The following is a 24,283-nucleotide window of genomic DNA, read 5'->3' on the forward strand; positions in this document are numbered from 1 at the left end:
TAATTTGCAAATATTTTCCCATTCTGCCATTCGTCTTCTCACTTTCTTGATAGAGTCCTTTGATGCATAAAAATTTTTATTTTGATAAAGTTTGATTTATCTGTTTTTTTCATTTCGTTGCTTGTGTTTTGGTGTCATATCTAAGAATTCATTGCCCAAATCTAAGGATGTCAAGATTTACCCTTGTGTTTTCTTCTAAGAGTTTTATAATTTTAGCACTTAAATTTAGGTCTTTGATTCATTTCGAGTTAATTTTTGTATATGGTGTAAGGTAGAGTTCTAACTTCATTACTTCATTCTTGTGGGGGTCTGTTCAGTTGTCCCAGCACCATTTGTTGAAGAGACTATGTCCCTTTGAATAGTCTTGGTACCCTTATCCAAAATCAACTGATCTTAGATGTAAGGATTTCTTTGGACTTTCAATTCTATTTCATTAATCTATATGTCAGGCCTTATGATAACACTCCACTGTCTTCATTACTGTAGCTTTGTAGCACATTTTATATCAGGAAGTATAAGTCTTCCAACTTTGTTCTTTTTAAAAGCCCTCTTCTGTTGTTAACCAGCCATCCCACTGTTATTTTGCTACTAGACCAGAGTATCAGCTATGTATACTGTAAAATTAGCTACACATATCTGGTATCTCTATACTTTTTCCACCAGATGAGGCTTTATTTCTTCTCTTCTAGTCTCCCCTTAGATATTTCCCTCCTTCAGTGAGACTGAGACTGACCCCTGGGTATGTGCTGACTTTTATTTTTTTTGGAGACAGTCTTGCTCTGTTGCCCAGGCTGGAGTGCAGTGGTGCGATCTCGGCTAACTGCAATCTCTGCCTCCTGGGTTCGAGCAATTCTCCTGCCTCAGCCTCCTAAGTAGCTGGGACTATAGGCACATGCCGCCACACTTGGTTATTTTTTGTATTTTAGTAGAGACAGGGTTTTACTGTGTTGCCCAGGTTGGTCTCGAACTCCTGAGCTCAGTAAATCTTCCCTCCTCGGCCTCCCAAAATGCCAGGATTACAGGCGTGAGCCACTACACCCAGTGCTGACCTTTTATTTCAATCTCCTCAATGGCTGGAGAAGCAGAACCTTTGCTATTGAGTCTGTGGTACACCCTCAGCACCTGCCTGGTGCTCTCAGGTTCTGCCCTGTTATTTCATGAGTCTCTAGTCTGAGTCGTCCTTTATTGCACTGAGTTGGACAGGAGGAACAATAACCACAGAGGAGAATGACCATTAAAAGAGGAGGGAGTGAGGTAGCGTGACTGTTGATGGTACTCATCTAAATGTTTTACTATATTTTGAAGTTTTAAAACTTAAGCCCTCTTGCAGTTTTAGTTTAAAATTCTTGGTTTCTTCATAGGAGTATGTTAAGAATTGTGGATGCTTCAATATTCTTTAACTATTTACTCCACACTGGTTAGAGAAGAAGCTGTGCTAGGTGAAAAGGGAGAAAGGAAGACCACTGGGGCAGCCACTCCTCTGTTCTGGGTATTTCACCTCTGCTCTGAAACTTGCTGCATTGACCAAAATAAAAACAATGTGGTTTGTGACAGCGTGCATGAATCTAGAGGACTTTATGCTAAGTGAAATAAGCCAGGCAGAAAAACACAAATACTGCATGATTTCACTTGTATGTGGAATGCAAAGAGTTGAGTTCATAGAAGCAGAGAGTAGAGAACAGTGGCTATAATGGGGAAAAGGGAGCTGTTAGTCAAAGGGTACAAAGTTTCAGTTAGAAGGAATAGGTTCTAGTGATCTATTGCACAGCATGATGACTACAATTAATAATAATGTGTATTTCAAAATTACTAAAAGAGAAGACTTCAATTGTCCTTGTCACTAAGAAATGATAAGTATCTTAGGTGATGGGCATGTTAATTTGCCTGATTTAATCATTTTGCAATGTATACATGTGCCATAACACACATTGTACTCCGTAAAATTCATACATTTCTTATATGTCTATTAAAAATAACATTGGACTGGACGTGATAGCTCACGCTTGTAATCCCAGCAGCTTGGGAGGCCCAGGCAGGAGGATTGTTTGAGGCCAGGAGTTTCAGACCAGCCTGGGCATCATAATGAGACCCTGTCTCTATTAAAAAAAAAAAAATTAGCCATCGGTGGTGGCAGGCATCTGTGGTCCCAGTGACTCAGGAGGCTGAGCTGAGAGAATTGCTTGAGCTCGGGGCTTCGAGGCTGCAGTAAGCTATGACTGTGCCACTGCACTCCAGCATGGACAACAGAGCAAGACCTTGCCTCTAAAAAATAAAACAAAAATTAAAAAAATTAAATTTAAATTAAATATAAAATTAAATATATAATTAAACATAAATTAAATATAAAATTTTAAAAAATTAAATATAAAATTAATTTTTTTAAAAAAGAGAACAGTTTAACAATCACACCTCTTCACCAAGAAACAAAAAAATAATGTGCTTAAGGGGAACCCACCTTAGAAAGCAGAAAGCATTTTGGTGACCCTCTCCTGTCACTCAGGCATACCTCTGTGGTTGTCATGGCCACAGGCCCCCTTGTCAGAGGACTTACAACCATCTACAGAGCCCTCCTTGGAAGGAGTTCTGGAAAGTAGTATTTTCTTTCTCTGGTTAGGTTTTCCTAACGTTCAGGGGCTTTCAAAGCCACATAGGGACAGCCGGGAACTTGAAATGGTTTGATTGCTGATTGTGAGGGATTGGCTTGGTTGATGTTTTTGGATCAGATGCTGCATTTATAGAAGTTTCTCATCACTTTTCTCACTAAATTCCTCAGCACATATTCTAGGCAGGGTTCAGCTTTTTAAACTCTTATGAATCCCGCCCAAAATTATCCATGAAGATGCTATCGTATAAGAGTAAAAACTACAGTAAAAACCTAGAGTGTATAATGTGTTCTTTTTGATTGCATTGTCTAGTTTAAACTCTCAGTGAAATGTCTGGCAGGAGAACATTATACGAGAACTTAGGTTCCAAATTAAGAAATGACAAGCAAGATAATAAAATAAATGCATTGTGTTGGCAAGTTCCAATAGAGCATCAAAGTGCCTTTGATAAACATCTTCCCGAGGAACCAACTCCCAGCTTCTGAAATCACAGCCAGGGGAATCTTTTTGCTGAGATTTTACCATTTTCCAAAGGAATATGGGTTTAATTAGATAATTTTATTTTAAGACACAAGAATTTGCTAAAGTAGGTGTTGTCTGGACAGGTCCTGTTTTATTTAAAATAATCTGGGCCTTTGCTGTAGGACAAGGGAAATTTCTCTCCCCTACGATAATTATTTTCTAATTGCCTAAATTTTTCTTTCATTAAAGGTTGGAAGGTTTTTCTGTTGTTGTTTGTTGTTCAGCAGAAATACGGACTAAAAGCAAGAGAAAAAAATCGGCTCCAATTTCACCACTCAGAAATAACTTCCGTTAATATTTTGTTCTACACATTATTTAGTTTTTTAAGAAAACCTATATATATAATGTTGTTTAATTTGTCTTTCTGCATTTAACAATATATTGTAAACAGCTTTTAGGCCAATAAAGACCTAGTCCATGATTTTTCACAGCTCCAAGTATCTCATTTAATGGATGGATCATAATATATTTTATTAATAATTATTTTATTAGTATGTTGCTATTTAAAACAATGTGCTAGTGACTGTCTTTGAACATATACCTTTGTGTTTTGGGGATAATCATTCTTTCCATCTTTGCTGTTCTATTGGGTAAAAAATGAGATCCTAATTTTTTTTTTAGCAACTTTGCATTTTCTGACTATTTATATTTCTCTTTTTGTGAATTTTTTTTTGCAAATTATAGTTTTTCTTTAGATTTCTATAGACCTTTTATTTACTCTTCATTTATTGGGGAGAAAAGTCTTGTTCTATTTAGACTCCTTTACCTTCTCAGAATTTTAGACCAGAGGTTCCCAAACATGACGGTACATCATGGATACTTTTCCCTGGTCCTCTCAATTTCCTGGGAATCTTTAAAAACTCCTGGAGCCTGGCACCCAATTCCAGACAGTGGTTTAATTGGTATGGGGTGGACCATTGCTCTACACTAGGCCAATCATTATGCATGCTTCCATACATTTATATTTTCTTCCAGTTTGTCCCATTGATATTATTTTCATGACTTTACTCGGAAATTTCTGTCCATCTCTTATTCTGCTTTCTTTTCATTTCACATTACATCATAAGCAGTTTTCCAAATTGCTTCTTCATTTAATAACCACCATTTTAGGCCTGTGAAATGCTGCTTTGAGTGTCCCGACAATAATTTATATGAAACATATCCTGTCAATAACATTCCTGTTGATTTTATAAGGGAGGCAGCTGAGTGTAGTGGATACAAGCATTGACTCTGGTTTTAGACAGCCTGGATTTGACTTAGTATTTCTATGACTTTGACCTTGAGCAAGTTGCCTAACTTCTCTAGACCTCAGTTTCCTTATCTGTAAAATGGGGATGATAAAATAGTACCTACCTCTTAGGATAAATGATTGAATGTATGTAAATAATTTAGAACAATGACTGTCAGCAAGTGATCAATAAGTGTTAGAAAACACTTGTGAGAATAGCTCTGTATTATAAGATGTATTTTAAAACTGCCTATTACATTCCATTAATATGATTCCATTATAACTCTTTTGTAATATGTGTTAGTATCTGCAAGTCCTATTCCCCTTTAGTACTCTGCCTTTTCCGAGATTCTCCTAGCTGTTCTGGGCTGTCCTTTCTCCAATGAGCATTAAATTGATGCTTGTGTTTTCTTTTGAGAAATAATTTATTATCTTTTAAAAATAATTTTCTCTGGGCTACCTGGAGACCCCCTCTGGTAATGTGATTCAAGCTACAATGCAGAGTTTTGAAGTTGAGTGTGTGCTTAGTTGTACTTACATCCTGCCTGTGTACCTGCAAGGGAGATATCCTCTCTTCTAGCCAGTGGAACTTGTAGGGAGGAGAGGAAGCATCACTCAACCTTTGCAGTGCATCATGTTAGAAAGATGGGATGCCTTTTGAGCCCTTTAGTGTGGTGGGTTTCTGGGGGGCTGAACTCCACTGCCTGATACCCACACTGGTCCCACAGCAACTTCAGGGCCTTCTGATTTCTTGGTCAGACTAGAGGGTCTGCCTGTGGGAGCAAGCTTAGGGCTGGTTTATTTTGGGATCTATTTCCAGAGACTGAGATTTGAAGTAGCATGCTCAAGCTCAGAAACGCATTCCACATGTAAGAGTTGAGCTGCCAAGTGTCATTGGAAAGGGAAAACCCTTTCCCTGGCAGGGTTTTCCATCCTTGTTTGATCAGATTCCATGGGCTTGGGGCTAGACAGAGTTTCTCATCCCAGGTTGGAGAGCACACCAGAGGTGGCAAAGGGCTGGGGTAGGCAGAGCAAGGCTGAGACCCACATAGAGAAGACCAGGTCTGATAAGCCCACCAGGGAAGGCCAGGGGATCACCAGAACCAAAGGGGCCGACGCAGGCACTGAGCCAGAACACACAGTTAGAAATGGCTGAGTCCGGGACACAGCAGAGCAGCAGGTCCCATCCTACAGGGAGGCTCTGGGCTGCTGCTCAGAGCAGGCCCCATTTCTGCCTTAGTGCATGAGATGTGGCTACATCACCTGCAAAAGAACCTCCTCACATCCACTTACTTGGATTTTTCCAAGCGGAATGGTTTTGTGGAGTGGGGGTGAGGGTTGGGATGTGGTGCTGGGGGGGGTGAGCAGGGGAAGCAGGCAATGCAGATTTTTGGTTATGTCTCCACACACACTCCTGCCCATGCTTAGCCCGGTGGGAGCTTCCCTTCCTGGGGCCAGCAGGAAGTCCGCTTGGTTAGTGGTGCAGTGGCATGTCATGATCTGTCACCCCTCTTCAGCTGATAGATTATCAGCTGAACAACTGAATGGTACACACCTTCCCCCTTCTTCCAACACCATGGCACCCAAGATGCTGCACCTCCTGGCTCCTCATTTAGCCCTACAACCCCCTGCCACTCAACATTACGAAGAGGGCCCAGGAGGGTCTTGTAGTCATCCACACACTTCCTTGCAAATTCTTGGTTTGGTCCCTAGAAATGGCAGCCTGCATGTGGAGAAGGCTGCATGCAGCCTCAGGCCTGCACACCTCTGATATGAGGTCTGCATTTATGAGTTGTTTGCATCACATAGCTCCTCGCCATGCTGATGACTAAGCTTCTCAAGGTGAAACACTGGAAACTGTTTACACAAACTCCCCAAGTGGTTCTAGCAGCCAGCACAGAATGACTGTGCACAGACACACAGGCATCACTAGCTCTGGGCACCATACATTTCCCTGCTTCAGCCAGGGCAGTGGCTAACACTTCAGGTAGGGCCCACATGCACTCAGATTAAAGAGCTGCCTGGGCAGGAAGAGGGCAGTCAGCATGGGCTAAGTTTTTTACAGATCTCTGGCAGACAGTGTCGTCTGCTTTGGCTAAAGAGGGAATGGGGAGGCAAATGACAAATGGCCTCTAAAGTTGCAAAGAATAATGTGTTATGTGGAACTCAGATAAGCCAGTTCTATGGAGAAAACAGTACACTGAAGAGATTCCTGCTTGTTTCTTTTTGTTTTTGGAGGAAAAGCCAGGGCTGTGGGCCTGACAGAAGTTGATATTTGGGTCTTGAATGTGTTATCTCTTCCAGAATCTTCCTTTTCCCGTTTTCCCAGCTTACTATTGATACCATTCACAGAAGTCTTGCATTCAGTGCTCTCTCTAGGTGGTAACTCTTATAAACTGGGCCTTATGCTGGCATCTTGGGTCCTTGGGAGGATAATTTCCTGGTGCGCTGGATTAGTCATAGCCTATTGTAGTGACTCTGGCATGGTTACCTTGGGAACACCACCAGGCGAATATAGACCCTTTAACACTGGCTGGCCCTTGTGTCTCCAGACCCCTCCCAGGAGTTCCTCACACTAGGAACCTTGGGCTGCTCCACTTTGGGTCACAAGGACCCCTTTGCCTAGCCCAAAGCAGGACTCTTTGGTTGCTTTTCCCTGGTTCACTCTGGCTATGACCTTCAGGATCAGAGGGCAAGAAGTCAAGAAGGACATGTCTCCAAGATCGAGCACTAAGAGCCACTGGGCAGAACTGGCTGAACCTGTTCATTCCTGGCCTTTTTATGGGTAAGATGCCTCTAGCAGTGGTGGACATCTCATCCCGGATACCACCAGGAGGTGAACTTGCTCTGGGAGGCAAATTGAAAGGGCTGCACCATGCAAAGGGCAGGAACTCTCTCTTCTGTGTGAAACATGGCACAAGCTCTGCCCCATCTGGCTGTGACCAGCTGGGCCTTTGGTCAGGACTATCTGTGCTGCTCCTCACCAGATGAGGAATGAAGCAGAAAGAAGGATTCTTGTGCTCCTTTCAGAGGTCGGACAGTGCCGTGACCCTGTCAAACTGTCTAGTTTCTCTAAGCCCTAAAGGCTTCTGCTTGGAGTTTAAGAGAGGCATAATTTATTCTGAAGTTTGCCGTGGAGAGAATAGCATCTCTATTCCAATGTAGTCATAATATACAATATTATCCTGCCTATTTAAAAATACTTTTGGTAGTAAATTTTTTAGTCTTATTAAAATTTTAGCCCAAATTCTTTTCCTCCTTTCTTCTTCTTCCCTGGTCGGAAGATTCGGTCAGTATTTCCCCCAGGGGAAACGCAAGAACATTACCTAAGAACCTCGAAATTATTTTCGGAGAATTCAGATGCTGCTGCTTTTGAAGATGCCTAAAGGAGTTTCCAATGTTCTCCAACCTTATCTATGGTAAAATAAATTCCACGTAAGAGATTCCCTCCAACAAAAAGTAACCAAAATGCATATTTGCCCCATCTTAGATAATTATACTCCCTATCAGACTTGCAGATTTAGGCAAAAAGAGTGGTCAAATATAAAAGCTCATTAATCATCCTGGCATCATGAGCTCATATTGTTATGAAATAAATATGCTTACTAAATGGATCCAGATGCTCTCAAATACGTGTTTCCAATAAAGACTATTTTTTGTTCTTGCTCAGGCAATAAATACACAAGGCTTGTTTATAACACCTCTTTTCCGTGAATCACACCGGTCCGACCCATATTCTTTTCACCTCTTTTTCTGGCAAGAAGTGGGTACGTTTTCTGATGAGGATTCTGGGGAAAACCCTAACGAGGTAGGAGATGTTTCCCCATGACCCAGAGCTGATGGGTGATAGGAAAATGGAAATCACTTGGCTAATCGTGTACCAACATGGAACAGACATTTTTCTCTATCAATCTTCTTACCCAACACATCAAAGTACCAGTTTCAATCCAAGACGGTACCAGTCCCCAGAGGACAGACTTGAGTCTTAGAGAACCCTCTGCAATCTGCTCTGTAAGGATGGAATGGTAGAAAGATGAAGACGTATTCAATTATCATCAAGCCCCAGGTTCTTGATGTGGGTGAGCTGTCTTCCCAAGATCACCCCTGGGAGTTGGCTGCAGGGCTGGAAAGCAGAGGGGGCCCATTGGAGGGAGGATGGAGTTCATAGTGAGTTGAGGGCAGTGGTTAACATGGGGTTGGAGTCAGACACATACAAGTTCCTATCCTGACTCTGCCACTTAATAGTTATGACCTTCAAAGGTATTCTACCTCTCTGAGTCCATTTTCTTTATTCCTTAACTCCAAGTTGCTGGGAGGATGAATGAGATTGTTACCGTAAACTGCCCAGCACTTAAGATGCACTAAGATGTGGTAGCTCTTGTCACCCTTCCTAGAAAGGGTATTCCGGATGGGTACTGATGCAGTCCAGGAAAAATGGATGAGTAGAGGGAAAGTTGTTTGCTCTTAATAGTGGAATGAGGCTCACATGTGTCACTAACCAAGGGGCCTGCCCTGCTGGGACAGGCCTCTCCTTGTAGCCCACTCCAAATCTATTGTCCTCGAGTTCCCACTCACTGAAATCTCCAGCCTTCCAGATTTTCTGGGACCATCGTATGTAGCTGACCAGAGTGCACATTTTCCCTTTAATATTGGAGGAAGTGTGAAGATAACTTTTTCCCTCAAAAGATTATATAGGAGCTTAAAGGCGTTAAGATGAGAGACGGGGCAGGCACAGTGGTTCATGTTTGTAATCCCAGCACTTTGGGAGGCCGAGGTGGGCAGGAGTTCGAGACCAGCCTGGTCAACATGGCGAAACCTCTTCTCTACTAAAAATGGGAAAATTAGCCAGGCATGGTGGCAGGCGCCTGTAATCCCAGCCACTCAGGAGGCTGAGGCAGGAGAATCACTTGAACCCAGGAAGTGGAAGTTGCAGTGAGCCAAGATTGTGCCACTGCACTCCAGCCTGGGTGGTAAAAGCAAGACTCTGCCTCCAAAAAAAAAAAAAAAAGAAGAATAGAATTAGATATTTTTTGATGCCTTCTCTTAAGGCCAGTATCTTACTAAACTATTTTATCTCATTTTCATCCTCATAATAACAAGAGGTCACACCCAGATTCATCTTTCTTCAAAGCCTGTGCTCATTCCAGTACACTTCTTGCTTCTCAGTTATCTTTACTGAGAAATTAAGGTAAACAAAGCAGCACAAATGAAAACAGGGTTCAGAAAGGAAGCCTTTGTGTTTTATGAAGTATAGATGTCTAATCCACTAGATAAGCAATTTTCTCAACCCTGGTGTCTGTTAGAGCCATACATCTCTGAAATCGTGCTTGAAAGAGAATTCTGTGGCCAAATAAAGTCAGGAGTGCTGCATGTAATCTTACCATCTTGACAATGCATAGTGCAAATTATCATTTTAAAGGTTCTGAGAAGTCCTGTAGTTAAAAACAACCCCAAAACATAAAATTGCTTAACCTACTGTTTCCCAAACATAGACCCCTGTATGATATGTGAAACACGTATTAATATCCTTGTTGCACTTCTCCTTCACAGAGCATTCTTTAGAAGTACCAGTTTGAGGGCGGGCTTTACGCCTGTAATCCCAGCACTCTGGGAGGCCGAGGCGGGTGGATCACAAGGTCAGGAGATCGAGACCATCCTGGCTAACACGGTGAAACCCTGTCTCTACTAAAAATGCAAAAAAAATTAGCCGGGCGTGGTGGTAGATGCCTGTAGTCCCAGCTACTCAGGAGGCTGAGGCAGGAGAATGGCGTGAACCTGGGAGAGGGAGCTTGCGGTGAGCTGAGATTGCGCCACTGCACTCCAGCCTGGGCGACAGAGCGAGACTCTGTCTCAAAAAAAAAAAAAAAAAAACCAGTTTGAAGTACAAGCATAAATTTCTCAAATTTTAAAATTGGCATCAGGTTCCAGTCTAGGAGAATATTCAGGCACTCTCCCAGAATTTTCTCCCTTATCTTCTCTCCAGGTCTTGCTCTGCAGTCCTCTCTCAAGCCATACTCGGGGAAAATACTTTCCTTCCAGGCATTGGGACAAATTTGCCTGCCTCATTCTTGGGGATTCTTTGGAGCTCCGGCCTGTGAAAGTTGCTCTTCTTGACTGACACCCCTACTTTTCTGGCCTGTTGGTCGCTGAACACCTCCTCACTAGCCACTTGTTAAGGCTGGCTGAGTAAATATGCGCAGGTCCTCCGTGATGGGAAGTTAGGTTGTCATCTAGCCCTAGTTATGATGGTGGCTGTGTGGCCTCTGTGTCACCATCTTCCCACATGTAGCTTGGTATTTTACCCAGTTTCTACATCTGTGTGATTGATGTGTATGTTACGTTCATTGGATGTGCCAGCATACTGAATTTTTAAGACCTAAGTGTGTCAAGGGCCCTCAAGATCATCCTTAGGCTTGATGATTTGCTAAAAGGAAGCACAGTACGCAAAAATGCATTCAGGCCAGGCACAGTGGCTCACGCCTGTAAACACAGCACTTTGGGAGACTGACGCAGGTAGATCACGAGGCCAGGAGTTCAAGACCAGCCTGGTCAACATGGTGAAACCCAGTCTTTACTAAGAATACAAAAATTAGCTGGGCATGGTGGTGGGAGCTTGTAATCCCAGCAACTCGGGAGGCTGAGGCAGAGAATTGCTTGAACCTGGGAGGCGGAGGTTGCAGTGAGCAGAGATCACACCACTGCACTCTCCAGCTTGGGCAACAGAGCAAGACTGCGTCTCAAAAACAAACAAACAATGCTTTCATACTCACACTTATGGTTTATTACAGTGAAAGGATACAAATAAAAATTAGCAAAGGGAGAAGGCATATGGAGCCAAGTCCAGGAGAAACCAGGCACAGGATTCTAGGGATCCCCTCCCAGTGGAGTTGCACAGGGATGTGCTTAATTCTCCCAGCAACGATGTATGATGATACATGTGAAATTCTGCCCTCCAGGGAAGCATGCCAGAGCCTTGGTGTCCAGGGTTTTTATTGGGGCCAGTCATAGAGTCATGCAGCACCTGTGTGACTGACCTCTAGTTTCTCCCAACCCAACCTCCTCTACCCCCCCAGCAAAAACAGTCATTCACCCTGAATACTGGGTGGTCTATGTTCTCAGACATACAAAAACACTCTTATCAGGATAGTATTCCAAGGACCCAGAGGTTACCTCCCAGGAGCCTCCAAGGGTCAGTCCTTGAGGCAGGCCTTTCTGTGGAATATGCAAGGTTTGAGCATCACAGACCTGCTGAGTTAGCTTTTTCTTAACCCTTTCCTGCCTACTCAGGCTTAACGTGTCCTTTTAAGTTGCTACTTTTCTTAGAATGATTGAATTCAAGTCAAATAACAGGTTCTTACGGCCGGGCGCGGTGGCTCAAGCCTGTAATCCCAGCACTTTGGGAGGCCGAGACGGGCGGATCACGAGGTCAGGAGATCAAGACCATCCTGGCTAACACGGTGAAACCCCATCTCTACTAAAAAAAATACGGGCGAGGTGGCGGGCGCCTGTAGTCCCAGCTACTCTGGAGGCTGAGGCAGGAGAATGGCGTAAACCCGGGAGGCGGAGCTTGCAGTGAGCTGAGATCTGGCCACTGTACTCCAGCCTGGGCGACAGAGCAAGACTCCGTCTCCAAAAAAAAAAAATAACAGGTTCTTCACATTGATTCTTTTTCCTGCCAGGGTGCTTGTTGAAATATGGAAGACAATATTTGGGCTTGGTTTGAAAGATCAGGAGAGCCCTGTCTCCTTCCTTGCTTTTTCTTTTCTTTTCTTTCTTTATTTTTTACTGAGGTAAAATTCATATAACATAACAGAGCCATTTTACGTTGTGCAGTTCCGTGGCCTTCCATGTGTTCGTATGGATCAGTTCTTCATTTTAATTGCCAAATAATATTCCATGAGATGGATATATCATTTTGTTTATCCATTCATCTGTTTATGGACATGGGTTGTTTCCACTTTTTAGCTATTATGAATAATGCTGCTATGAATATTCATGGGCAAGTTATTGTGTGGCCTTGGGTATATACCTGAGAGAGGAATTGCCTGGCCGTAGGATAACTCCACAGTTACCTTTTTGAAGAACTGCTAAATTGTTTTCCACAGCAGCTGCAGCATTTTCATTTCTACCAGCAACGTATGAGGGTTCCAAGTTTTCCACATTCTTGTCAACCTTTGTTATTGTCCATCTTTTTAACTCTAGTCATCCTAGTGGGGAGTGAAGTGGTTTCTCATGCTTTTGTTTTTTGGAGACTCACTTGGTCGCCCAGGCTGGAGTGCAGTGGCGCTCTCTCGGCTCACTGCAACTTCCGCCTCCCAGGCTCAAGCGATTCTCCCACCTCAGCCTCCCGAGTAGCTGGGATTACAGATGCGTGCCACCACGCCCAGCTAAATTTTTGTATTTTCAGTAAAGATGGGGTTCACCATGTTGGCTAGGCTGGTCTCGAACTCCTGAGCTCAGGCAGTCCGCCTGTCTCAGTCTCCCGAAGTGCTAGGATTACAGGCATAAGACACCACACCCGGCCCTGTTTTATTCTCAGTGACTAATGTTGAGCATCTTACTGACCATTTATATGTCCTCTTTGGAAAAATATCTATTCAAATCCTTTACCCACCTGTAAATTAGGTTGCTTGTCTTTTTATTATTAAGTTGTAAGCATTCTTTATATACTTGAATACTTACCAGATATATACTTTGCAGATATTGTCTTCCAATTTGGGATTGTCTCTTCACTTTCTTAATAGTGTCCTTTTAAGCACAAAAGTTTTAAATTTTGATGAAGTCTAATTTACTTTTTTTTTTTTTTTTGCTGCGTATACATCTGGTATCGTATTTAAGAAACCATTACCTAGACTGAGGTCATAACGATTTACACTTAGGTTTCTTTCTGAGATTTATAGTTTTAGATCCCTTACCCATTTTGAGTTAATATTTGTAAATAGTGTGAGAAAGTGGTCCAACTTCATTCTTTTGCATGTGGATATCCAGTTGTCCTAGCACAATTTGTTGAAGAGACAATTTTTCCACCAATTGAATGATTTGGGCACTCTTGTTGACCATATATGTATGGGCTTGTTTTCTGTTTCTTTCTTAATAAAAAGATATACTTGACAGAGGAAGGTGTGGCATGCAGGCCATGTTACACAGAGAATATGGGCTGCCTGAAACAGCCCCAGTGCTGACCTCTGCTGCTTTCCTCCCTACCTCATGTACTCCAGATGGACACCCAGCATTGATGGCTCTCCACCTATACAGCTTATCTTCACCCTGCAAGTATGTATTATTCATACAACTCCTAAAAGGTTGGAGAAAGATGTCAGCTGGCATACCATAGAAAGCTATGAGTTGGATAATGCCAGCATCGCTATCATTTAGGTGGCTTGCAAACCATGGTCCTTGGTACCCTGCCTCCTCTAATCCAAGTACTTCTGCTTTTATTATTTTACCTACCTATCTATCTTTTAGTGTGATTTCATTTTAGAAAATCAACACAGACCTTATGATTCCCTTATGCTATGGGACTAGGAGAGATCCATTAGAATCCAGTTTATCACTAAGTTGAAAGGATGCCTGGAACATATGTAAATGTCTCTGTGGGGGCCCAGGAAACTTCCCCTTTGCCTTCTGAAGGTTCACTGAGAAATCAGCTCACAAAAGCCAGATTAATTGGGGAAATGTGTATGTAGGAGCCTTCAGAACGAAGACCCAAAGATACAGGAAAAAGTGTCCATATTTTTAAAGTATCCATTTTTATGCTTAGGTTCAACAAAGTATGGACAGCCATGTAGAAACATGGTTGACAAAAATGATATGATCTAATGCTAATAGACGGAGGGGAAACTCAGCAGGGCCTGGCTGTCTAGATTCTTCTTGGCTTCTCCAAGCTTGCATTCATTCCTTCTGAGTGTGGGTAGGACCCTCTCTGGAATGGAGTGGGGTTCTTATGACTGTCAAACAAGGTAGGTCAGATAATTTCTTTATGGCCTGTTTTTACACAGTAAGGCATTGGGAAAGTTAGAGATATATTTTTAGGTTTTATGGTTGGCTTTGGGGAAAAGAGGTTCTGGTTTCTGTGACCCACCTGGGAGAAGAGGGATTCAGTTTCTCTGTCTAGCCTTGGTAGAGAATGGGACTGAGAGACAGTGGGGCAGGAGAATGTCAGAGAAAACCTTTTACTTCTGAGGCCTTTGTTTTGGGGTATTGTTTACCGAGCCCCAACACCTCCCCCACCATGTGCCCATTATTCCCTAGCTTATTGTATCCACTCAGATTTAGTTCAGTGTTAAGTAGCAGAGACCCAAAATAAAATGACTTAAACATGACAGAAGTGGATTAAAGGTGGCTATGCTCCACAGAGTCCTCAGGGCCTGGAGCCTTCCAATTTCTTACTCTTCTATCCCTTGGGTTTGGTCCTAATTTTAACATTCCAAGAGGCCATCAAAGTCCCAGCCATCGTATTTCAATTTCATACAGATAGAGAATAAAAAGGGAGGACAATGAGCAAAGGACATAGACCTGCTGTTTGTTATCATAGATTTCCAGGAAGTTGTCATAGGCCACCTCTACTTACAATGCACTGGCCAGAAATGCACCCCAGTGGCAACACCTAGCTTCAAGGAAGGCCTGGAAATGTCATCTTAGAAGGGGATAGCCATAAGCTCAGCTAAAAAGTCTATTGTTTTGGAAGATAATGGGTTTTGGAAGACATTCGACATTCTCTGGCATGGGTGCATCATTTGAACAGCTTTTAGAATCCAGCCTCTTCCAAGACATTCTTTAAACTAATTAGAAGAGTGATGTGCTCCCTCCCCCTCTTTGTCTGATCCTGGGGTTTCATAGTACAGTTGCTGCTTCACTTTCTAACTGTGCACTGAGCCTTGCCTTCCACTTCCACATGTCCTCTTTCTAGACTTACAGGTGACAAACCTAGCATTATATGTTGATATGTTTCCCTTTTATCCGTGTGTATCATATAATACCATCTGTTTTCACCTCGGTAAATGGCATCACCATCTACCCATTGCTCAAGCCAAATGCTTGGGAGTCATCCTGAAGAACAACCTTTCTCTCCTCCCTCTTCAGTCCATCAGCAGATCCTGACTTTTCTTCTTCCCATGCCCTATATCTGTCCTCCTCTTTCCATCTTCATGCTGTCACCCTAGTGTGTACCCCATTGTCTCCAACTGGGCAGCTGCAGCCACTCTCGCACCTGGCCTGTGGCTTTCGCTCCTGCTAACCCCTCCCAATAGCCCGTGCGCCACACAGCACCGTAGGCAGTTGTCTTTTGTGACACTGTCCTACTGCAGACCCCCCGTGGCCTTCCTGTTGTGCTTCAGAAAAATCCAGAGTTCTCTTTGTTTCCCTGCCCTCTGTTATAGGGACTGAATAGTGTCCCCCTCAAATTCATGTTTAGCCCTAGATCCCAGTACCTCAGATTGTAACTGTATTTGGAGATAAGATCTTTAAAGAGGTAATTGAGGCTGCCTGTAATCCCAGCTACTCGGGAGGCTGAGGCAGGAGAATCACTTGAACCTGGGAGGCGGAGCTTGCAGTGAGCTGAGATCACACCACTGCACTCCAGTCTGGGTTACAGAGCAAGACTCCGTCTCGAGGGAGGAAAAAAAAAAAAGGGTAATTGAGTTCAAATGAGGCTGTCAGGGTGGGTCTTAACCTAATCTGACTAGTGTCCTTTTAAGAAGAGGAGATTATGACATGCAGAGACACCAGGGCTGCATATGCACAGGGGGTCGACCATCTGTGAGCTGAGGAGAGGCCTTGAAGGAAACCACTCCTGCAGGCACCTTGATCTTGGACTTCCAGCCTCCAGAACTGAGAAAATAAATTTCTGTTATTTAAGCCACCCACACTGTGATATTTCATTATGGCAACCCTAGAAAACTCATATAACCTGCCAAGCCACACATGATCAGTTACCTCTGGCCTCATAACTTCCTCTGCCTTTTCTCACTCCACTCTAGCATGACTCTGGCTCCCTCTCCCTATTTCGCCACCACCCCACAGGGCCCTTGCACTTGCTCTTCGTGCTTCTGGGAATGTTCTGACCCCCAGATCTTCCTATGGCTTCCTCCTTATTATTCAGGCCCCCCTTCTTATTGTCCCCTCCTGCAAGAGACCTTCACTGTCATACCTCACCACTCAAGTATCTGAAATTTTTGGAGTTGGTTTACTTATTCCCATAGAATGAAAGCTCTGCGAGAGCAGGGACTTCCTCTGTCTTGTTCACTGCCACATCTTCACTCGCTGGAACAGTGCCTGGCATATAACAGCACTTAATGAATATTTCGTTGGAATGAATAAGTAGATGTATGATAAAATTAGGATTTTTCCCTATGTATTTATTTATATCAGTATCATTTATTTATTGATATCAATATGGACCCATGGATATTTATTTTATACTTTAGGCTACAGTTCACTTCTACTTTATTTATTGCTCAAATTATTCAAGCCTTAGTCACTGAATTGAGTTGGCCTCTGGTATCCCCTTGGCACAATCCCGTCATTCTGTGTGTGTACGTGCATGTGCTCACATATGTGTGTATGTGCATGTGTTTTGTACTTCCTTACTTTCTGGCACGACAAGATGCTCCAGGTTCAACTTGGGTATTCCTTGCCCCAGTTATCAAATCAGCCATTTCTTCAAGGAGCTCTGGTACTTTTTAATTTTATTTTTTGATATTTTTATTTTTGGGGAATAACACACACTGGAGCTTGTTGAGGGAGGGTCGGGGGAGAGCATTAGGACAAATAGCTAATGCATGCTGGGCTTAATACCTAGGCGATGGGTTGATAGGTGCAGCAAACCACCATGGCACATGTTTACCTATGTAAAATTAGTTTTAATATATACACTATTTCAAAATCTTAAAAATACCTTTGAGGGAAGGAGAGAGTCTGCTTTTCATAAAAGTGTTTCTTAGGAGAGGCATGTCATTTGTTACTTTTTGATTTTTTCATACTTACTCCTCCCCCAAAGCAGCTGACCTGCTGGCTGTGGCTGGCGGGCTCCCTCCATCTCTGCAGGTTTGTACCGACTGGGGGCTCTCTGTAGCTTTCATGCTATTGCTGGTATCGTTACTGGCATCAATTGTTCCTATTAGAATGAGGACTTAGGTAGTTAGAAAAAAACATGGCACGAGCTCCTAAAGCAGATTAAAGCCATCTTTTCAGTTAATTAGTTCCAATGCTCTGTACAGATGATGAGGCATAGGAAAGCTTTTACTGGAGGAATTCTTCTGTCCAGAGGGGCTTTGAACGCAAATGTGCTGAAAGTCTTGCGGCTTTTCTCAGTGGTTTGAGAATGTTTATCCTAAGAAGTGTTTCTGAGTGAGTTGGAAAAGATCGTTTTAGCCATATGATTATAGCCTTTTTTAAAGGTTTAATAACAGTTACAGTTTATTGAGAAAGAGGTTGAATTATACCTTGATTTTTTTCTTTTGTTTGATTTAGGCTGAAAGAACTTATCTCGAAACTTAGCCTGGTAATATCAATTTTGATAAGTTACTATAAGAAAATATTACATTTTTATTCTTTTTTTTTATTGGAGATGAAGTCTCACTCTGTCACCCAGGCTGGAGTGCAGTGGCATGATCTCGGCTCACTACAACCTCCGACTCCTGGGTCCAAGCGATTCTCCTGCCTCAGCCTCCCGGGTAGCTGGGATTACAGGTGCGCACCACCACACCCAGCTAATTTTTGTATTTTTAGTGGAGATGGGGTTTCACCATGTTGGTCAGGCTGGTCTCGAACTCCTGACCTCTGATGGTCCATCTGTCTCGGCCTCCCAAAGTGCTAGGATTACAGGCATGAGCCACCCACCACGCCTGGCCATTTTTATTCTTTTGAAAGAGAAAAGTAGTTGTGCTTTCAGCCTCAGAGAAACCATGCCTACAACATAATCTTATTATTTGTATCACAAAGTTGTAATCCAAGTATCACCACACCTTGGGTTCAGTGTGCTGTAGTGCAGGTTAGATATTTTGAATGCTAAATACACCTCTTGCAGCAGGTTTTAAATTTCTGCAATAGACTCAAATGAAGAGAACCATTACTTTAAAAATATTTCTATTTTAAACAAATGTAACTTATTATGTCTTATTTTCAAAGACAGTAGAATATAAACTTAAACTTTCAAGTATTCTCATACTTTCACTCTCTTATCTAGTTTAAAACAGTTTTCTGGGGATAATTTTTCTAGAGATTCAGGCTCATAGTTAATTCAAGCTCCAGGGCTATTTTCCACCTGGGGTTCTCTGCCTCCTGTCCCCACTCCCCAGGATGACCTCTGCAATCAGGAGTATATTGATGGCAGTGGTAACAGGGAGGACTGTTAAGTACACTCTCTGCCCTCTGGGTCCTTGTTGGCATCCTAGAGGTGCCCTTTGTCCTCCCAGCATGGCCTGGGCTGCCTGCCTTCATCTCCCCGTCTCTGGCTGATATACCTGCATTCACCTGTGCTCTGGGCTAGCTCTAATTGTGCAGCTGGTGACCATCCCTGCCTTGGTTTTTAGCCAGTCTTGCCCAGAACCTGGACTTTTAATCATCCACAGACCCCCTTCACACTTTTATTATGAAACTGAGCCATGCATGAGCTCCTGGTTCACCTCCCTCTAGGCTGTGGGAAACCAGGGAGATATTTCAAAGCCTGCATGACACTCTGTCTTCTCTACTCCACCATGGCCACCTCTTGTTGATGTAGGGCACACAGGGGGTGGTCTTCTCCCAGAATTCCAAATGGGAAGCAAAGCACCCAGGATAGGAGGTCAGCTGTGTCCTCTGGTCAGTCCTCCAGGCTCTGCCTCCTTGAAACCAACAAATATATATATTTTATTTTATTTTGAACAAAGCCTGATTATTGTTACTGGAGGTTGGAGGGGGCAGGCTTTGTTTGCAGATAAGTCTCTAGACCAGGAATTTAGAAAACACTATTTTAAACTTCCGGGATTAGGAATGACTCCCTTATTCAAAGTTGTTATCTGTCCTTGCCGTGAAGGAGGATGTAGATGCTTCAGTTTCAGGAGGTGGAGAGATTTGGGGAAGTAGGAACACAAGGAATAAAAATATATCAGATTGTATCTCACCACCACAAAAAAAAATTTGTCCTTATACATTCTTAGTAGTAGAATGTACTGATTAATAACAAATGACTGTGTGTGTGTATATATATATGTGTGTGTATATATGTGTATATATATGTGTATATATATGTGTGTATATATATGTGTGTGTTTATATATAACCTCATCCTCAAAAGTGAATGTAGGATGACTTTCAAATTAGAAGTCAAGGTGAATGAGAAGTAAAATAGAAATTATAGAGGAACTCTTAGTAAGACTTTTGGGTTCAGTGGGTATGAGCAGAGTAAGGAGTTGGAGATAACTTCAGAGTTATCCCTGTTAGCCTGTATGGAAATCTGCTTGCAAAACAGGCTCTTGGCTATGACTGAAGTCATATACCACTTGATTAAGCTGAAACAGGCATTTATGTTTGTTGCCATTACTGCCCTCTCTTCTGGTCTTCATTCTCACATCTCCAACTTCTGCTAAACAGCCACCTTTAATAGCTCAACTTTACTTCCAATTATGTACATCTAAACCTAAACCCATCTTTTCAAAACAAATAAACATTGACAAACCTTAACCCCCCTACTCCAACCAAGGGGTTATGTTAAGATGATACTGATGGGACATCTTCAGTCACCTATTTTACAATCTTGAAGTTATCCCCAAGGCATTACGGTGATTGGTCCACTTTTGTGGAATTGGTAGGCCAAGAGCAAGTCTACCTTTATTGAGGGTGAGTGATACAAAACTGTCACTCTACAGAGGTCTAGGTGGCATTTTGGCTCCTTAAATATACTACACACCAACCTAGGCCCTAGGCCCATTGCTGCTAGGGAGGGGGACCCGTCGTGCTTCCAGGCCTGGCTTAGTGGCTGAAGGCCTAGATACAACTGAACCTGGGGCAAGCTTCCTCAGTTCCAGCAGCTGACCAGAGTGGGGCTCCCTGGACCTGGGGAAGGCTGGGCCCCCAACAAGCAACAGGATCTGGCTGGAAGATTAATGGTCCAAGCATCTCAGTGAAGTTCTGAGAACACAAATGTAATGGATGTTAGGGCCGAAATCTGAGGACTGAGCCCATGTTGGGAAAATACCAACGTATTATACTTTGTAGTTGTCAGTGGGACCTAATAAACCATTGTCAATGCTGACATTTATATTTTCATGTGACACAAAATGAGCCATGGGAACTGCCTTTCAAGGTTCTTTAGAAAGTGCTTGGCAGAGCCCAAAGTTTTAAAAAGATTGGGTGGGATATAAATGTTTAGACAGATTAGATTGCCTAAGTGTTTGCTTTGTATAATAATAGTCTGAATAAAATGCAGAGGGAGAATTTTCAGAGCTGGATTTTGGTGTTTAAAATAGTCAACATACAAGCGACTAAGCCTCCACTCCCTTAATTTCTGAAACATATTTGTGATGGAGAGCATTAGAAGTGAGGAGTAGCCATAAAAGGAAAAAGGATGTTGTCTCCTGTGAACCCATTTCTGTGTACACAGGGTAGAATGTTTTTGAAGATGGTGTATTAGTCCATTCTCACCCTGCTAATAAAGACATACCCAAGGCTGGTAATTTGTAAAGAAAAAGAGGTTTAATGGACTCAGTTCCACATGGCTCGGGAGGCTTCACAGTCATGGCAGAAGGTGAAGGAGGAGCAAAGGCATGTCTCACATGGCAGCAGGCAAGAGAACATGTGAGGGGGAACTGCCCTTTATAAAACCATCAAATCTCACGAGACTTATTCACTATCATGAGAACAGCAGGGGAAAAACACACCCCCATGATTCAGTTACCTTTCACTAGGTCCCTCCCATGATATATGGAAGTTATTACAATTCAAGGTGAGATTTGGATGGGGACAGAGAGCTAAACCATATCAGAAGGCAAAATGTACCCTTCGGGAAGTTTGTTTTTTCATATGATTCCAAGGAAGAGGCTGCCTGTGTAAGGGGACAGTGGGATAGTTGAGGACTGGGAATGGTCTGGTTTCAAATCCTGGATCCATTGCTTAGTATTTATATTTGACAAATTGCTCAACCTCTTCCAGCTTTTCTGTAAACATGGAGAAATTCATAATGCCTACCTTCATAGAATTCTCATGGCATTAAATGAGATACACTACCTAACGCAGTTGATTAGCAAATGCCTGGTATTTGGTCAGGGCTGAGTAAGTGTCAGTGTCCCTTGTGATCCTCACTGCTGTTTTATTAAGGGAGGAGGTGGTGGAGCTTAGAATTTATATGCCCAGGAGGATGGTGCTTCTTGCCCAACACCCACCTACCAGTGGCTTTTGAGGGGGCAGTAGGGAAGGGAAAAAGGATTCAGGGAGCATGGAGTTACATGTTCCTAATCTGCTTGGTCCGCCTTTGGGGGAAGTTCATGAAGAACAGTCCCAGTTCCTTCCCAGGAGGCATGCCATGAGCCAGAGAGAAGGCAGTGAATTTGGGAAGAGAGAGATTCAAGACAACTGAGCCTCCAAAGTCACCACACACTAGGACAGAGGCAGCATGGATGACCACCAGAATGAAGGCCGAGGATGTCAGGGGTGGAGACAGACAGAGCCAGGGAGTGGCAGTAGGCATAGGATGGAGCATAGTTTGAAGTGGAGTTAGTTCGGTGTTTTCTACACCTGGGACCTTTGTTCCTTTACCACGCTAAGAGATGGAATCTTAGTGGGAAGGAGCCACTATTTGTCCTTTAGTCATTAAGTTCCTAGCCCAACATAAAGGCTCCTGGAATAAGTATCCTAATGGGAAAAGCTAAAGCCTCTTGGAGGAACTCAGGGTTTGGCCACAGTCATTGATGGGTCAAGAGTTGTTAAGGTGATTCAGACCAACACAAACCAGGGGCTTGTAGCTGAGGCTGGGACTCAGCCCATCAGCAATCAGAAGGGCCAGAATCACACTGGATCATTTCATTCTGAGTTGGAAATGACTGAAATGAAGATCCTAGGGGAAGCAGGAGCAATGAATCTAAGACTTAGAATAGAAGGAGCACAGACATCCAGGTTACCTGAAGAAGAGTTAGATGATGCCAAGTGTGAACCTGAGAGGCAGGAGGGCTGGGGAGGCACAGTACAGCAGTGGAGAGAACACTGAGCTGAGAGCCGGAGCCCTGGCCCTGGGTGCAGTACAATTCTCCTAGCTTGGGGTTTAGCTTTGGATAATTTGTTGTATTTCTCAGAGTTTCAGTTTCCTTATCTTCAAAATGGAGATGATCATGCCCTAGGTCATAATGTTGATTAATGGCAGAACTTGATTTAGAACTAGATCTCCTGGAAGTAACAATTTACGCTTGTGCTGGACATTGGTGCTTGCAACATACTTCTCTTAAGTGATCACATTTGATGACATTTGTTCCAGGCCTGTTTCCAGCACATCATGATCAGGACTGATCACCTTAGGACACTTCTGCTATGTCTAATCAAGGAAATGGGGAACACTACAATGTTGACATCAAACAAAGATTCTAAAATCTCTTTAAAATGTCCAAAAATCCATCTTGAAATCTTCAGCAAATACTCTTTTAAGTTAATTCCAGATAAATCCACTCTTCCTTAAAGTATTTAAGAAAATAGAACTCAGTGGTTTTCTTTGTTTTGATTCTGAATTGCCCTGTTGGTGGTGCTGCCCTGTTAAAAGTCAGTTAGGATGGCCCTGAATATGAGTTTTGCTAGGTTATTGATGACTGTTTATTTGGCCAACAAGTGTTACAAACATGTGATGAAGCAAAGGTAAGCAAATTCTTTATTACAGGAGTTCTCAGAGCTCTTACTGTACTGACATGAATTATAAATCTTCAACAGGAGGGTATAGTAACTAGACTCCAGCAAAAGGATCATAGAACTGTTTTTAAATTGTTTTGTTGTTGTTGTTGTTGTTGTTAGATCTCTTGGCACTAACATTCTTGAGAATATGCTTAGGAAAATGCTGACTCAGATTCATGTTTACTGAGCCCAGAGTCCACCGGGTCACCCCTAGGTGAACTTCTGGTTCCTAAAGTTGGACTGGATGAGTCCTCTTCCCCTATCAGGGTGAACTGTGTGAGGATCATTCTGCAGTCACTCATGATAACCACTTCACAGTTTAATGGTACAATTCCATAATGCCTTACATCTTGTATAAGTTGCAAACTCATAAAACATCGTTGTATATTTGGAATGCACTAAAGACCACAAGTTAACCCAGACTAAAACAACCTCAAAGTTATTCGCAGTCTTCTGAACATCTCCATATTACAGCAACTCCCCTTCCCACAGGCAGGTCCATTTTCCTTTTTCCATGGGGATACCCGCTCCAGCAAGCTGAATTCTCCTTTGGATCACAAATTATTTCCTTCTCCTAAAGGTCCCAGATGTTACTAAGATTTAAAATGGGTTAGCTCACATTTTTGGCCTTTTCCTACAATGTAGCCCACCTTAGATTGGTAAAGAGACAGACAACACGTGGGAAAAAAAGATCTAAGTAGCCCAAGAAAGCGTGTTCCTGGAACGTGATCAAACTTTTTGCTCCATCCATATCTTTCCTCACAAAAGCTTTTTCAAAAATGTGGGACTCATACTGCTTGTCCCTTGATTTTAGTGGAACCAAGAAACTGCATCAAATAACACTGAATCCTAGAATGAGAAAGTCATTCCTTTTTCAGTTCTCTTTCAACTCCAGACATCTTTTTTTTTTCAGCATCAAGAAAGGTGTTCTGCTAGTTATGTCTTTAACAATTCTCAAATTGAGCTAGTCTTCAATTGTGTCTAGCTAGGATTTAATAACATTGTTTCATTTTCTTTTGTATTTATTTTACTATAACTTTTTATCCATGGAAAGTGATGTAGCTTTTCCGTGTTCCATGGCAAG

General features: G+C 42.7%; 1 protein-coding gene and 2 long non-coding RNA genes across 5 annotated transcripts in view; 2 read left to right on the forward strand and 1 right to left on the reverse strand.

The window, feature by feature from the left end:
* Positions 1–24,283, forward strand: part of THSD4 (thrombospondin type 1 domain containing 4) — a 698,888-nt gene that overhangs the window by 203,089 nt on the left and 471,516 nt on the right. The window lies entirely within an intron of this gene.
* Positions 6,696–9,374, reverse strand: LOC144329944 (uncharacterized). Its single transcript, XR_013395698.1, has 2 exons — positions 7,272–9,374; positions 6,696–7,194 (listed from the first exon to the last, which is right to left on the reverse strand). It is a non-coding gene; the product is annotated as an uncharacterized LOC144329944 (long non-coding RNA).
* On the forward strand, positions 10,285–19,470 carry LOC144329943 (uncharacterized). Of its 2 annotated transcripts, none has more exons than XR_013395697.1 (3): positions 10,285–10,336; positions 12,832–15,741; positions 17,957–19,470. It is a non-coding gene; the product is annotated as an uncharacterized LOC144329943 (long non-coding RNA). The 2 variants fall into 2 exon arrangements; XR_013395696.1 differs by having other exon boundaries at positions 12,842–15,741; positions 17,957–19,469.

This window comes from Macaca mulatta, chromosome 7, assembly GCF_049350105.2.
Source record: "Macaca mulatta isolate MMU2019108-1 chromosome 7, T2T-MMU8v2.0, whole genome shotgun sequence".
In the NCBI taxonomy this organism is placed as follows: domain Eukaryota; kingdom Metazoa; phylum Chordata; class Mammalia; order Primates; family Cercopithecidae; genus Macaca; species Macaca mulatta.